Source organism: Heterodontus francisci, chromosome 34, assembly GCF_036365525.1.
Source record: "Heterodontus francisci isolate sHetFra1 chromosome 34, sHetFra1.hap1, whole genome shotgun sequence".
Lineage (NCBI taxonomy): Eukaryota > Metazoa > Chordata > Chondrichthyes > Heterodontiformes > Heterodontidae > Heterodontus > Heterodontus francisci.
The window spans coordinates 24,195,486-24,208,120 of NC_090404.1; the positions used below are offsets into that span (position 1 = coordinate 24,195,486).

A 12,635-nucleotide genomic window follows, 5' to 3' on the forward strand; every position below is an offset into this window, starting at 1 on the left:
TTACACATCCCCCACTATAAACCCAGAGACTGGAAAGAGAGAACAGATATAAAATGTCTGAGGAGCTATTAAATGCACAGTTCATGCCCATTGTCATGTTAATCCAGGTACCATGGCTGCTTTGACCAAAGACATTCCAGGGAGCTGCTTTTTGATGATCTGTGAACTTATTCCTACAAGGTCATTGTTGAGAACATTTGCTGCATCTTTCAGCTAATCAACAGGAGGACAGTGACAGGACCAGGCCCCAGTCTGTCCAGAAGCTGCTAAACTCTCTTTAAAACTGTTATTAAAGGAGCTAATTCCTTATCGTTGTCTCAGGATTTATCTTTACACATCAGACCTTTAGGAAGGTAGTGCGATGGGGGTGAGGGTGGTTTTCTACACAGGTTGGGAGTTGGACAGTCACTAAACATTGGAGACCCCCAGAGCCTGTCTCTCTCCCTCTGTGTTTAACCTGTTATTTCAATCTCCTTTTCTCCCTCTATTTCTCTGTGTCTCACTATCTGTTTCTGCCTCATTGTAAAAATACACACACTGGTGATTCCCCCATCCCTCTCCTGTTCACTGCCCCTGTACCCACTCAGCCCAGGATTGGTGTTTTCTACATTCATAGTTACAAATCGGAACTCAGTGATGCCATTGATTCTCTAGCCAGCGGAAAAGCCCCTGGGAAGGACAGCATTACCCCTGAAATCATCAAGAATGCCAAGCCTGCTATACTCTCAGCACTACATGAACTGCTATGCCTGTGCTGGGACGAGGGAGCAGTACCCCAGGACATGCGCGATGCCAATATCATCACCCTTTATAAAAACAAAGGTGACCGCGGTGACTGCAACAACTACCGTGGAATCTCCCTGCTCAGCATAGTGGGGAAAGTCTTTGCTCGAGTCGCTCTAAACAGGCTCCAGAAGCTGGCCGAGCGCATCTACCCTGAGGCACAGTGTGGCTTTCGTGCAGAGAGATCGACCGTTGACATGCTGTTCTCCCTTCGTCAGATACAGGAGAAATGCCGCGAACAACAGATGCCCCTCTACATTGCTTTCATTGATCTCACCAAAGCCTTTGACCTCGTCAGCAGACATGGTCTCTTCAGACTACTAGAAAAGATTGGATGCCCACCAAAGCTACTAAGTATCATCACCTCATTCCATGACAATATGAAAGGCACAATTCAACATGGTGGCTCATGAGAGCCCTTTCCTATCCTGAGTGGCGTGAAACAGGGCTGTGTTCTAGCACCCACACTTTTTGGGATTTTCTTCTCCCTGCTGCTCTCACATGCGTTCAAGTCTTCAGAAGAAGGAATTTTCCTCCACACAAGATCAGGGGGCAGGTTGTTCAACCTTGCCCGTCTAAGAGCGAAGTCCAAAGTACGGAAAGACCTCATCAGGGAACTCCTCTTTGCTGACGATGCTGCTTTAACATCTCACACTGAAGAGTGTCTGCAGAGACTCATCGACAGGTTTGCGGCTGCCTGCAACGAATTTGGCCTAACCATCAGCCTCAATAAAACGAACATCATGGGGCAGGAAGTCAGAAATGCCCCATCCGTCAATATTGGCAACCACGCTCTGGAAGTGGTTCAAGAGTTCACCTACCTAGGCTCAGCTATCACCAGTAACCTGTCTCTCGATGCAGAAATCAACAAGCGCATGGGAAAGGCTTCCACTGCTATGTCCAGATTGGCCAAGAAAGTGTGGGAAAATGGCACACTGATACGGAACACAAAAGTCCGAGTGTATCAGGCCTGTGTCCTCAGTACCTTGCTCTATGGCAGCAAGGCCTGGACAAAGTATATCAGCCAAGAGCGACGTCTCCATTCATTCCATCTTCGCTGCCTACGGAAAATACTTGGCATCAGGTGGCAGGACCGTATCTCCAACACAGAAGTCCTCGAGGCGGCCAACATCCCCAGCTTATACACACTACTGAGTCAGCGGCGCTTGAGATGGCTTGGCCATGTGAGCCGCATAGAAGATGGCAGGATCCCCAAAGACACATTGTCCAGCGAGCTCGCCACTGGTATCAGACCCACCGGCTGTCAATGTCTCCGCTTTAAAGACGTCTGCAAACGCGACATGAAGTCCTGTGACATTGATCACAAGTCGTGGCAGTCAGTTGCCAGCGTTCGCCAGAGCTGGCGGGCAGCCATAAAGGCGGGGCTAAAGTGTGGCGAGTCGAAGAGACTTAGCAATTGGCAGGAAAAAAGACAGAGGCGCAAGGGGAGAGCCAACTGTGGAACAGCCCCGACAAACAAATTTTTCTGCAGCACCTGTGGAAGAGCCTGTCACTCTAGAATTGGCCTTTATAGCCACTCCAGGCGCTGCTCCACACACCAATGATCACCTCCAGGCGCTTACCCATTGTCTCTCGAGATAAGGAGGCCAAAGAAGAGGAGTTACAATGCGGAGAAGCTGCTGATTCCTTCAGGAGACCTTTTAAAATCACCGTCCCAGGATTTATTTTTGCAAATCAGACCTTCTGGAAGGGTGTGACTGAGGGGATTTACTCCAGAGGCTGGGAGCTGGGCAGCGACAACACACTGGAGACCCTTGGATCCTGTGTCTCTTCGCCCCTCTGCTCCCCTTGTTTGCACTTTCTCCCACTGTTTCCCTCACTCTCTCTCCTCTTTCTCTCATTCAGAGAGAATTCAGGGAGAGAGAGAGAGCAATCCATAATCAGAAAATCAGCAAAATGAGTTAAAATGGCTGCTGTACATTGCATTAAACCTCAAAATTCCTCTCACTACCTAAAACACAAGGATTATTCAGGAATTGTAACAAACTGTGAAAGCACTCCTGACACTGTGGAATTAGACAATTAATTAATTTTTGAAACACGAGCATTGTTGCAAAGTCCAAAACGCAATTAGTGCATAGGAAGATCCCACAAGCAGCAATATGAAAATCGATAAATTGGAGCCACTCTTCCCCATTCTCTTCCACCTATAATAAAGAACAAAGAACATCGCAGTCTGCAGAATTTTTATTATTTAAAAGTTTAAACAGAGAAAAGGAGAGAAGGCTGGAGAGAAATAAGAGATAGAGGGAAAGCTAGAGACCGACAAAAATCCACAATCAGAATTAGAACATTACAGCGCAGTACAGGCCCTTCGGCCCTCGATGTTGCGCCGACCTGTGAAACCATCTGACCAACACTATTCCATTTTCATCCATATGTCTATCCAATGACCACTTAAATGCCCTTAAAGTTGGCGAGTCTACTACTGTTGCAGGCAGGGCGTTCCACGCCCCTACGACTCTCTGAGTAAAGAAACTACCTCTAACATCTGTCCTATATCTTTCACCCCTCAACTTAAACCTATGTCCCCTCGTGTTTGCCATCACCATCCAAGGAAAAAGACTCTCACTATCCACCCTATCTAACCCTCTGATTATCTTATATGTCTCTATTAAGTCACCTCTCCTCCTCCTTCTCTCCAACGAAAACAACCTCAAGTCCCTCAGCCTTTCCTCGTAAGACCTTCCCTCCATACCAGGCAACATCCTCGTAAATCTCCTCTGCACCCTTTCCAAAGCTTCCACATCCTTCCTATAATGCGGTGACCAGAATTGCACGCAATACTCCAGGTGCGGTCTCACCAGAGTTTTGTGCAGCTGCAGCATGACCTCGTGGCTCCGAAACTCGATCCCCCTACTAATAAAAGCTAACACACCATATGCCTTCTTAACAGCCCTATTAACCTGGGTAGCAACTTTCAGGGATTTATGTACCTGGACACCAAGATCTCTCTGTTCATCTACACTACCAAGAATCTTCCCATTAGCCCAGTACTCGGCATTCCTGTTACTCCTTCCAAAGTGAATCACCTCACACTTTTCCGCATTAAACTCCATTTGCCATCTCTCAGCCCAGCTCTGCAGCCTATCTATGTCCCTCTGTAATCTCGGTAAAATGAATTAAACTTTGAAATGTCTTTGCACTGCCTAAACCACAAGCATTAATCAGGAATTATAACAAGGCTTTACACAGGTTCAGGTCTTATTTCACAGCCTCCTGACTGCTTTACAATTAAAAGCCTGGCCACTGTTGCAATGCAGGAAATGCTGCAGGCAATTTGTACACAGCAAGCAGCAATGTGATTATATCCAGATGGGACATGAGACCCACAGCCTCACACCTACTGCAACCCCCCCCCCCCCTCCCAATCCAAGTATTCCAAGTCTGGGGACATCCCCTCAACACCCAGAAAGTGCCAAATTCCTATTAAACTGGGAAGAAGCTGCTGATTCCTTTGGGAGACTTATTAAAATCACTGATGCAGCATTTATTTTTTTTTGCAAATCAGACCTCCCTAATTGTCCTTGAGAAGGCAGTGGTGAGCTGCCCTCTTGAACCACTGCAGTCCATCTAGTGCGGGTACATCCACAGTGCTGTTTAGGAAGGGAGTTCCAAGATTGTGATCCAGTGATAGTGAAGAAATGGCAATATATTTGCACGTCAGGATGATATGTGACTTGGAGATGAACATGCAGGTGGTGGTGTTCCCCATGCCTCTGCTGCTCTTGTCCTTCTAGGTGGTAGAGGTCGTGGGTTTCGAAGGTACTGTTGTAGCAGTCTTGGCACATTGAATGTGTGAAGGTGGTTGATGGGGTGCCGATCAAGTGAACCTCTCTGTCCTGGATAACCTCAAGCTCCTCGAGTGCTGTTGGAGCTGCACTCATCCATGCAAGTGGACAGTATTCTGTCACACTGCTGAGATGATGGATAGGCTTTGGGGAGTCAGGAGGTGAGTTACTCGCCACAGAATTCCCAGCCTCTGACCTGCTCCTGTAGCCACAGTATTTATATGGCTGGTCCAGTTAAGTTTCTGGTCAATGGTAACCCCCCAGGAGGTCAGTGGGAGGGGGGGAAATTCAGCAATGGTAATGCTGTTGAATGTCACGGGGAGATGGTTAGATTCTCTCTTGTTGGAAATCATCATTGCTTGGCACTTGTGTAGTGTGACTGTTACTAGCCACTTATCAGCCCAAGCCTAAATGTTGTCCAGGATTCGCTGCATGTGGACATGGACTGCTTCAGAATCTGGGGAGGTGTGAATGGTACTGAATTAAAGTGGCTGCTGCACATGTCATTTAAGCATCGCACTGCCTAAAACACAAGCATTAGTCAGTAATCATAACTGGTTCAAGTTAACAACTTTACTTTCAAGAGCGGAGGAGTGCTTTACAGTCAATGGTCACTGTTGTAATGTAGGGAATGCAAATTATGCACAGCAAGATCCCCAAAACAGCAATGTGACGACAGCCAGATAAATCTGTTTTAGGTGGGAATTAACTAAACAAGGCAGCAATATTTTAAAGCAAAATAACGCAGCAAAAGTCCATGGTTCCCTTTCAGTTACACAATCTCTCAGCAACATCCAAACACAAATTATGCTTAGAAAGCAGAAAGAATTAACTCCACCTACCTTGTGTGTCTCTCTCTGTTCCTGTCTCTCCTTAATTCTATTCTCAATTCCTATCCAGGTTGCATCTCTGTTCCTATTCCTTGTTCTCTCTCTCTGTCCATTTCTCTTTCTCTCTATCTCAGATGTAAACTTAATTGAAATGTGCTGTGAAATATTTCTGTCCAAGCATTTTAAAAATGACATCAGGTTGCAGTGTGTGACATGTTTTTATGTATTAAATGTTTTAAATAGAGAGAGTGAATGACAGAGAGAGCATCTGCTCCGTCATTCAATAAGTTCATGACTGATTTTCTACCTGCCACCACCCTCCCGCACTTTCCCCATATTATTTGATTCCCCCGTATCCAAAAGTCTATCACTCTCTGTCTTCAATATACTCAAGGACTGAGCACTCACAGTCCTCCGCGGTACAGAATTTCAATTCTGAGTGAAACAATTCTCCCCATCTCAGAATTACAGAATTGTCACAATGCAGAATGAGGCCATTCGGCCAATTGTGTCTGCAGCAGCTCTCTGAATGACCAATTCACTCCATGCCATTGCCCCGCCTTCTCCCCCATAACCCTGCACATTATTCCTTTTTAGATAACAGTCTAATTCTCTTTTGAATACCTCGATTGATCCTACCTCCACCACACTCTCAGGCAGTGCATTCCACATCCTAACCACTCGCTGAGTTTTTCCTCTTGTTGCTTTTTCTTTGTTTGCCAATCACTTTAAGTCTGTGCCTTCTTGCTCTTGATCCTTTCATGTTTTTACCTATCCACTCTGTCCAGACTCATCATGATTTTGAACACCTCTACCGAATCACCTCTCAGTCTTTTCTCTAAGGAAAACAATCCCAACTTCTCCAATCTGTCTTCATACCTGAAGTTCCTCATCCCTGGAACCATTCTCGTGAATCTTTTCTGTACTCTCTCCAATTCCCACCACATCTTTCCTAAAGTGCGGTGCCCAGAACTGGATGCAATACATCAGCTGAGGCCAAACTAGTCTCTTCAAGTTCAACATAACTTCCTTGCTCTTGTATACTATGCCCTATTAATAAAACCCAGGATGCTGTATGCTTTATTAACTGCTCTCACAACCTGTCCTGCCACCTTCAATGACTTATGCGCAGATACACCTAGGTCCCTCTGCTCTTGCACCCCCTTTAGAATTGTACCCTTTATTTTAAATTGTCTCTCTATGTTCTTCCTACCAAAATGAATGACTTCACATTCCTCCACAATGAACTTCATCTGCAACCTGTCTGCCCATTCCACCAACTTGTCTATGTCCTTCTGTAGTTCCACACTACCCTCCTCACAGTTCACAATTGTTTCAATTTTCATACTGTCATGATCCTGTCTTTTTTTTCCTCCGGGAAATATGCAGTGTGCCTTTAAGCCTGGAAAAGAGCTGTACTGCTTTAAGGCAGCAAGCTCAAAAGACTGAGTCAAAGGGTGCAGTCTCGTTACCTTGGATACCGCCACTTGGGCTGAGCATCGAGAGATACATTTGTCACAATTTAATTTTGAACTGGCTTATAGTGGAAAAACAGCCTATTCTAACTGCGGACACAGACAGCTGTGTTTTAGCACCTGAAAGAAAAGCTCTCAACCCATTTAAACTGAAGGAAGAGAATTTAGTCTGTTTATTTATTATTCTCTCTCAAAATTCTAAAAAAATGTCAAGCCAAAACAGAGATCTCTGATGATTTAAACTGAAGGAAAGGAAGTTAGACTGTGACAATCTTTGATCCCTCAAAAATTCTAAAGCTAGATTGATTCTATTGAAAGTGGTTGCGAGTTGTTAATCTACTGCAGTCATCGCTGGAGAAGGGAAAGCATCACTTACTGCTGGAATTAGACTATGGACTGTACTACTGTTGAAGAACCTTTTTCTCTCCATTGGATGGCTGTGAGGATTTCAAGCAACCTTGGACTTTTTCACCTCCGGCAGGAGTGTAAATCTGCAAGGACTCTATCTTTTTCTATTTTAAATGTTGTTTATATCTTAGTAATGTTTAAGAATTTAGTTTTTCTAATTAAACAGCTAATCTTTTGATTTAAAGACACCTGGTTTGGTTAGCCTCATTTGGGGGTTAATAGATGGTACAATTTGGCTGGGTCTTTCTTTAATTTGGAAAGATTAAAATGATATGTTAGGCGATCTGTGGAAGAACGGGATTGAATTAACAGTGCGTTTCTCCCAACACAATCAGAATTGTATATTTTGATTGGGGGCTTTGACTGGAGCAGTCGGTCGTAACAGTATTATCTGGAAATCTTGAAATTGTGCCCTGCACACCAAGGTTTACCTTATTAATATATATCAGGAAGAGCAAGGCTCCCAACACAGACTCCTGGGAACTCCAATATGAACCTTCCTCGCCCGAAGAACATCCATTACTCTCTTATTTCCTGTCAATTAGTGAATTTCAGATCCATGTTGCTACTGTCCCTTTTATTCCATGAGCTATAATTTTGCTTATCTCCTTCCTAAATGGCTGAAGTTGTATTGAGCCTGTGACCCCGAGTTCTAGAATTTCCAGCAAGAGAAAACATCTTTCCAGCATCTACCCTGTCAAGCCTCTTCAGAATTTTGTATGTTTCAATGAGATCAGCTTGAATTCTTCCAAACTCAAGTGAATAGAGGACAAATCTACCCAATCTCTCATAGAATCAGTCTAGGAAGATTTCATTGCACTCCCTCTCAGGCAAGTTTATCCAAAGCTGTTATTAATCACATCCAGGACTCAAAAATCACAGAATCGTTACAGTGCAGAAGGAGGCCATTCAGCCCATCAGTTCGCACTGGCTCTCCTTAAGAGCAATTCCCTCAGTTCCATTCCCCTGCCTTCACCCCATTATCCTGCACATTCTTCCTTTTCATATAACTGTCTAATTCCTTTTTGAATGCTTCAATTGAACCTGTCTCTACCACATTCTCAGGCAGTGCGTTCCAGACCTTAACTGCTCGCTGCGTGAAAAAAACTTTTCCTCATGTCACTTTTGCTTCTCTTACCAAATACTTTAAATTTCTGCCCTCTCATTCTTGATCCTTTCACAAGTGGGAACAGGTTCTCTCCATCGACTCTGTCCAGATCCCTCATGATTTTGAATACCTCTATCAAATCACCTCTCAGCCTTCTCTTCTCCAAGGAAAACAGTCCTAACTTCTCCAATCTATCTTCATAACTGAAGTTCCTCATCCCTGGAACCATTCTCGTCAATCTTTTCTGTACTCTTTCCAATGCCCTCACATCTTTCCTGAAGTGTGATGCCCAGAACTGGACACAATACTCCAGCTGAGACCGAACTAGTGTCTTATACAAGTTCAACACAACTTCCTTGCTCTTGTACTCTATGCCTCTATTAATAAAGCCAAGGATTCTGTGTGCTTTATTAATGCTCTCTCAACCTCTCCTGCCACCTTCAATGACTTATGCATATATACACCTAGGTCCCTCTGCTCCTGCACCCCCTTTAGAATTGTACCCTTTATTCTATATTGTCTATGTTCTTCCTACCAAAATGAATCACTTCACGTTTCTTTGCATTGAACTACATCTGCCACCCGTCTGCCCATTCCACCAACTTGTCTACGTTCTTTTGAAGTTCTACACTATCCTCCTCACTGTTCACAGTGCTTCCAAGTTTCGTAACATCTGCAAACTTTGAAATTGTGGGAAAAGCAAGGGTCCCAACACTGATCCCTGGGGAACTCCACTAGAAACCTTCCTCCAGCCCGAAAAACATCCATTAACCTTTTAACCATTGTTTCCTGTCACTCACCTTATTTCGTATCCATGTTGTTACTGTCCCTTTTATTCCATAAGTCTGTTGTGTGGCCTTTTGAAAGTCCATGTACACCACATCAACAGCATTGCCCTCATCAACCTGCTCTGTTACCTCCGCAAAAAACTCCATCAAGTTATTTAAATATGATTTCCCCTTAAGAAATCCATGCTGGCTTTTCTTGATTATCTCGCATTTGTCCATGTGACTTAATTTGGTCCCAAATTATTTTTTCCAGAAATTTTCCCTCCACCAAAGTTAAACTGAATGACCTGTAGTTGCTGGGCTTATCTTTACACCCTTTTTTGAACAAGGGTGTAATGTTTGAAATTCTCCAGTCCTCTGGCACCACCCCAGAGTCTAAGACTGAAAAACTATGGCCTCTGCGATTTCCACCCTCACTTCCCACAGTATCCTTGGGTGCATCTCATCTGGTCCTGGTGCTTTATCCACTTTAAGTACAGACAGCCTATCTAATATCTCCTCTATCAATTTTAACCCTCTAGTGTCTAACTTACCTCCACTTTCAACATTACCAAGGAAGAAGATGCAACCCAGGCAAAGACAGATTCAAAGCATTCATTTAATACCTCAGCTCTGCCCTCTGCTTCCATGTGTAAATCCCCTTTCTGATCCCTAATCGGCCCCACTCCTCCTTTTACCACCCTTTTACTATTTATATGTCTATGGAAAACTTTGGGATTTCCCTTAATGCCACATGAAAAGCCAGTCTCTTTTCATGCTCTCTCTTTGCTTCTCCACTTCCCCTCTGGACCTTCTATATTCAGTTTGGTTCTCAATAGTATTTTCTACCTGGCATCTATCATAAGCACACTTTTTCTTCTTCATCTTAATCTCTACCTCTGGTCATCCAGGGAGCTCTGGATTTGTTTGCCCTATTTTTCCCCTTTGAGGGAAAATACCTTTACTCTGCTCGGCCTATCTCTTCTTTGAAGGAAGCCCATTGTTCATCTACTGGTTTTCCTGCCAGCTTTTGACTCCAATTTATTCTCCCCAGCTCCATTCTTATCCCATTGAAGTTGGCTTTCCCCCATTTAATTATTATTCCCTTGGATTGCTCCTTGTCCTTTTCCATAGTCAGCCTAAAGCTTATGATACAATCATCACTCCCTTACATACTGACACTTGATCCACTTGGCCCACCTCATTCTCAAGAACCAAGTCTAGCAGTGCCTCCTTTCTCGTTGGACTAGAAACATACTGCTGTAGAAAATTTTCCTGAACACACTCTAGGAACTTTTTCCCCTCACTGCCCTTTACACTACTACTATCCCAGTCTATGTTTGGATAATTAAAGTCCTCCATTATAACTACCCTATAATTTTTGTACCTTTCTGTAATTTCGTTGCAAATTTGTTCATCCACGTTCTTCCCACTAGCTGGTGGCCCATAGACAACACAGAGCAATGTAACTGCACCGTTGTTGTTCCTAAGCTCTGGCCAAATTGTTCTTTTCCTCGTCCCTTTTGGAACATCCTTTTCCTCCAGCACGGCTATGCTCACCTTAATCAATACCGCCACCCCTCCCCCTTTTTGCCCTTTCCTATCTTTCCTGAACAACTTGTATCCAGGAATATTTAACACCCAGTCCTGCCCTTCTTTGAACCAGCTCTCTGTTACAGCCATTCATATTTCCACATGTCAATCTGCACCTGTACCTCACTAATCTTATTAACCACACTCCATGCATTCACATACATGCACATTAACACTGATTCAAACTTTATTAATTTCTCTCTTACTCTGACCCCACCTAATAAATTATTCCCTACTATCTTATTTGCAAACTTTTTAATCATGCTCCCTACATTTAAGTCTAAATCATTGATATAAACCACAAAAAGGAAAATACCTGGTGGTGTGCACTGTGGAACCCCACAGGAAATGGGCTTCCAGTCATGATTCAGTTCTGAATGTGATTAACAGCAGCAAAAGCAGAATCCAACCCCTGCAGTTATATGTGAACTCGCTGGTGCGTCAATAGGTTGGATGACTGAGTGAATCCTTTCCCACATATGGAGCAAGTGAACGGCCTCTCCCCGGTGTGAACTCACTGGTGTGTCAGCAGGCCGACTGAGTGAGAAAATCCCTTCCCACACTCAGAGCAGCTGAATGACCTCTTCCCAACATGAGTGCACTGGTGTTTCAGTAAATCCCTGTTACTTTTAAATCTCTTCTCAGTCAGAACATGTAAATGGTCTCTCATTAGTGTGAACAAGCTGGGGATTCAGCAGGTGGGCTAATGGAGCAAATCCCTTCCCACACACAGAGCAGGTGAATAGCCTCTCCCCTGTGTGACTGCGCCGATGAATTTCCAGCTTGGATGAGTAACTGAATCCCATCCCAGTCACCACATTTCCACAGTTTCTCCATGGTGCAGGTGTCCTTGTGTTTCTCCAGGTTGGATAATCAGTTGAGACCTCATCTACACACAGAACACATGTACAGTTTCTCCCCACTCTGAATGGTGCAATGTTTTTTCAGACTGTGTAATTGGTTAAAGCTCTTTCCACAGTTAGCGCACTGGAACACTCACTCCAGTAATAGAGTCATACAGCACAGAAACAGGCCCTTCGTCCCACGCTGGCCATCAAGCCTTTCTATTCTAATCCCATTTTCCAGGACTTGGTCCGCAGCCTTATATGCTATAGCGTTTCAAGTCCTCAGCTAGATATTTATTAAATCTTTGAGGGTTCCTGCCTCTACCACCCCTTCAGGCAGTGTGTTCCAGATTCCAACCAACCCCGGGTGAAATTTTTTTTCCCTCAAATCCTCCTGCCTCCTACCTTAAATCTATATCCCCTGGTTAGTGACACCTCCACTAAAGGGAAAGGTTTCTTCCTATGTACCCTATTTATGCCCCCCATAATTTTGTTTACCTTCATCAGATTCCCCCCTCAGCCTTCTCTGCTCTAAGGAAAACAACGCTGGCCGATCCAGTCTATTTCCATATCTGAAATGCTCCAGGCCAGGCAACATCCTGGTGAATCTCCTCTGCACCCTCTCCAGTGCAATCACATCCTTCCTACAGTGTGGTGCCCAGAACTGTACACAGTACTCCAGCTGTGGCCTAACTAGCATTTTATACAGCTCCATCATAACCTCCCTGCTCTTATATTCTATGCCTCAGCTAATAAAAGGAAGGTATCCCATATGCCTTTGAAACCACCTTATCAACCTGTGCTGCTGCCTTCAGTGATCTATGGACAAGCACACCCAGGTCCCTCTGAACTTCCTAGGGTCTTACCATCCATTGTATATTCCCTTGCCTTGTTAGTCCTCCCAAAATGCATCACCTCACACTTCTCAGGATTAAATTCCATTTGCCACTGCTCCGCCCATCTTACCAGCCCATCGATATTGTCCTGTAATTTAAGGCTTTCCTCCTCACTATT

General features: G+C 44.3%; 1 protein-coding gene and 1 pseudogene across 7 annotated transcripts in view; one reads left to right on the forward strand and one right to left on the reverse strand.

Moving 5' to 3' along the window:
- LOC137349236 (zinc finger protein 91-like) overlaps nucleotides 1-12,635 on the forward strand; it is a 233,097-nt pseudogene that overhangs the window by 206,931 nt on the left and 13,531 nt on the right.
- The window catches only part of LOC137349209 (zinc finger protein 432-like), a 117,319-nt gene that overhangs the window by 97,655 nt on the left and 7,029 nt on the right, over nucleotides 1-12,635 (reverse strand). The gene's annotated exons all lie outside the window — the stretch shown is intronic.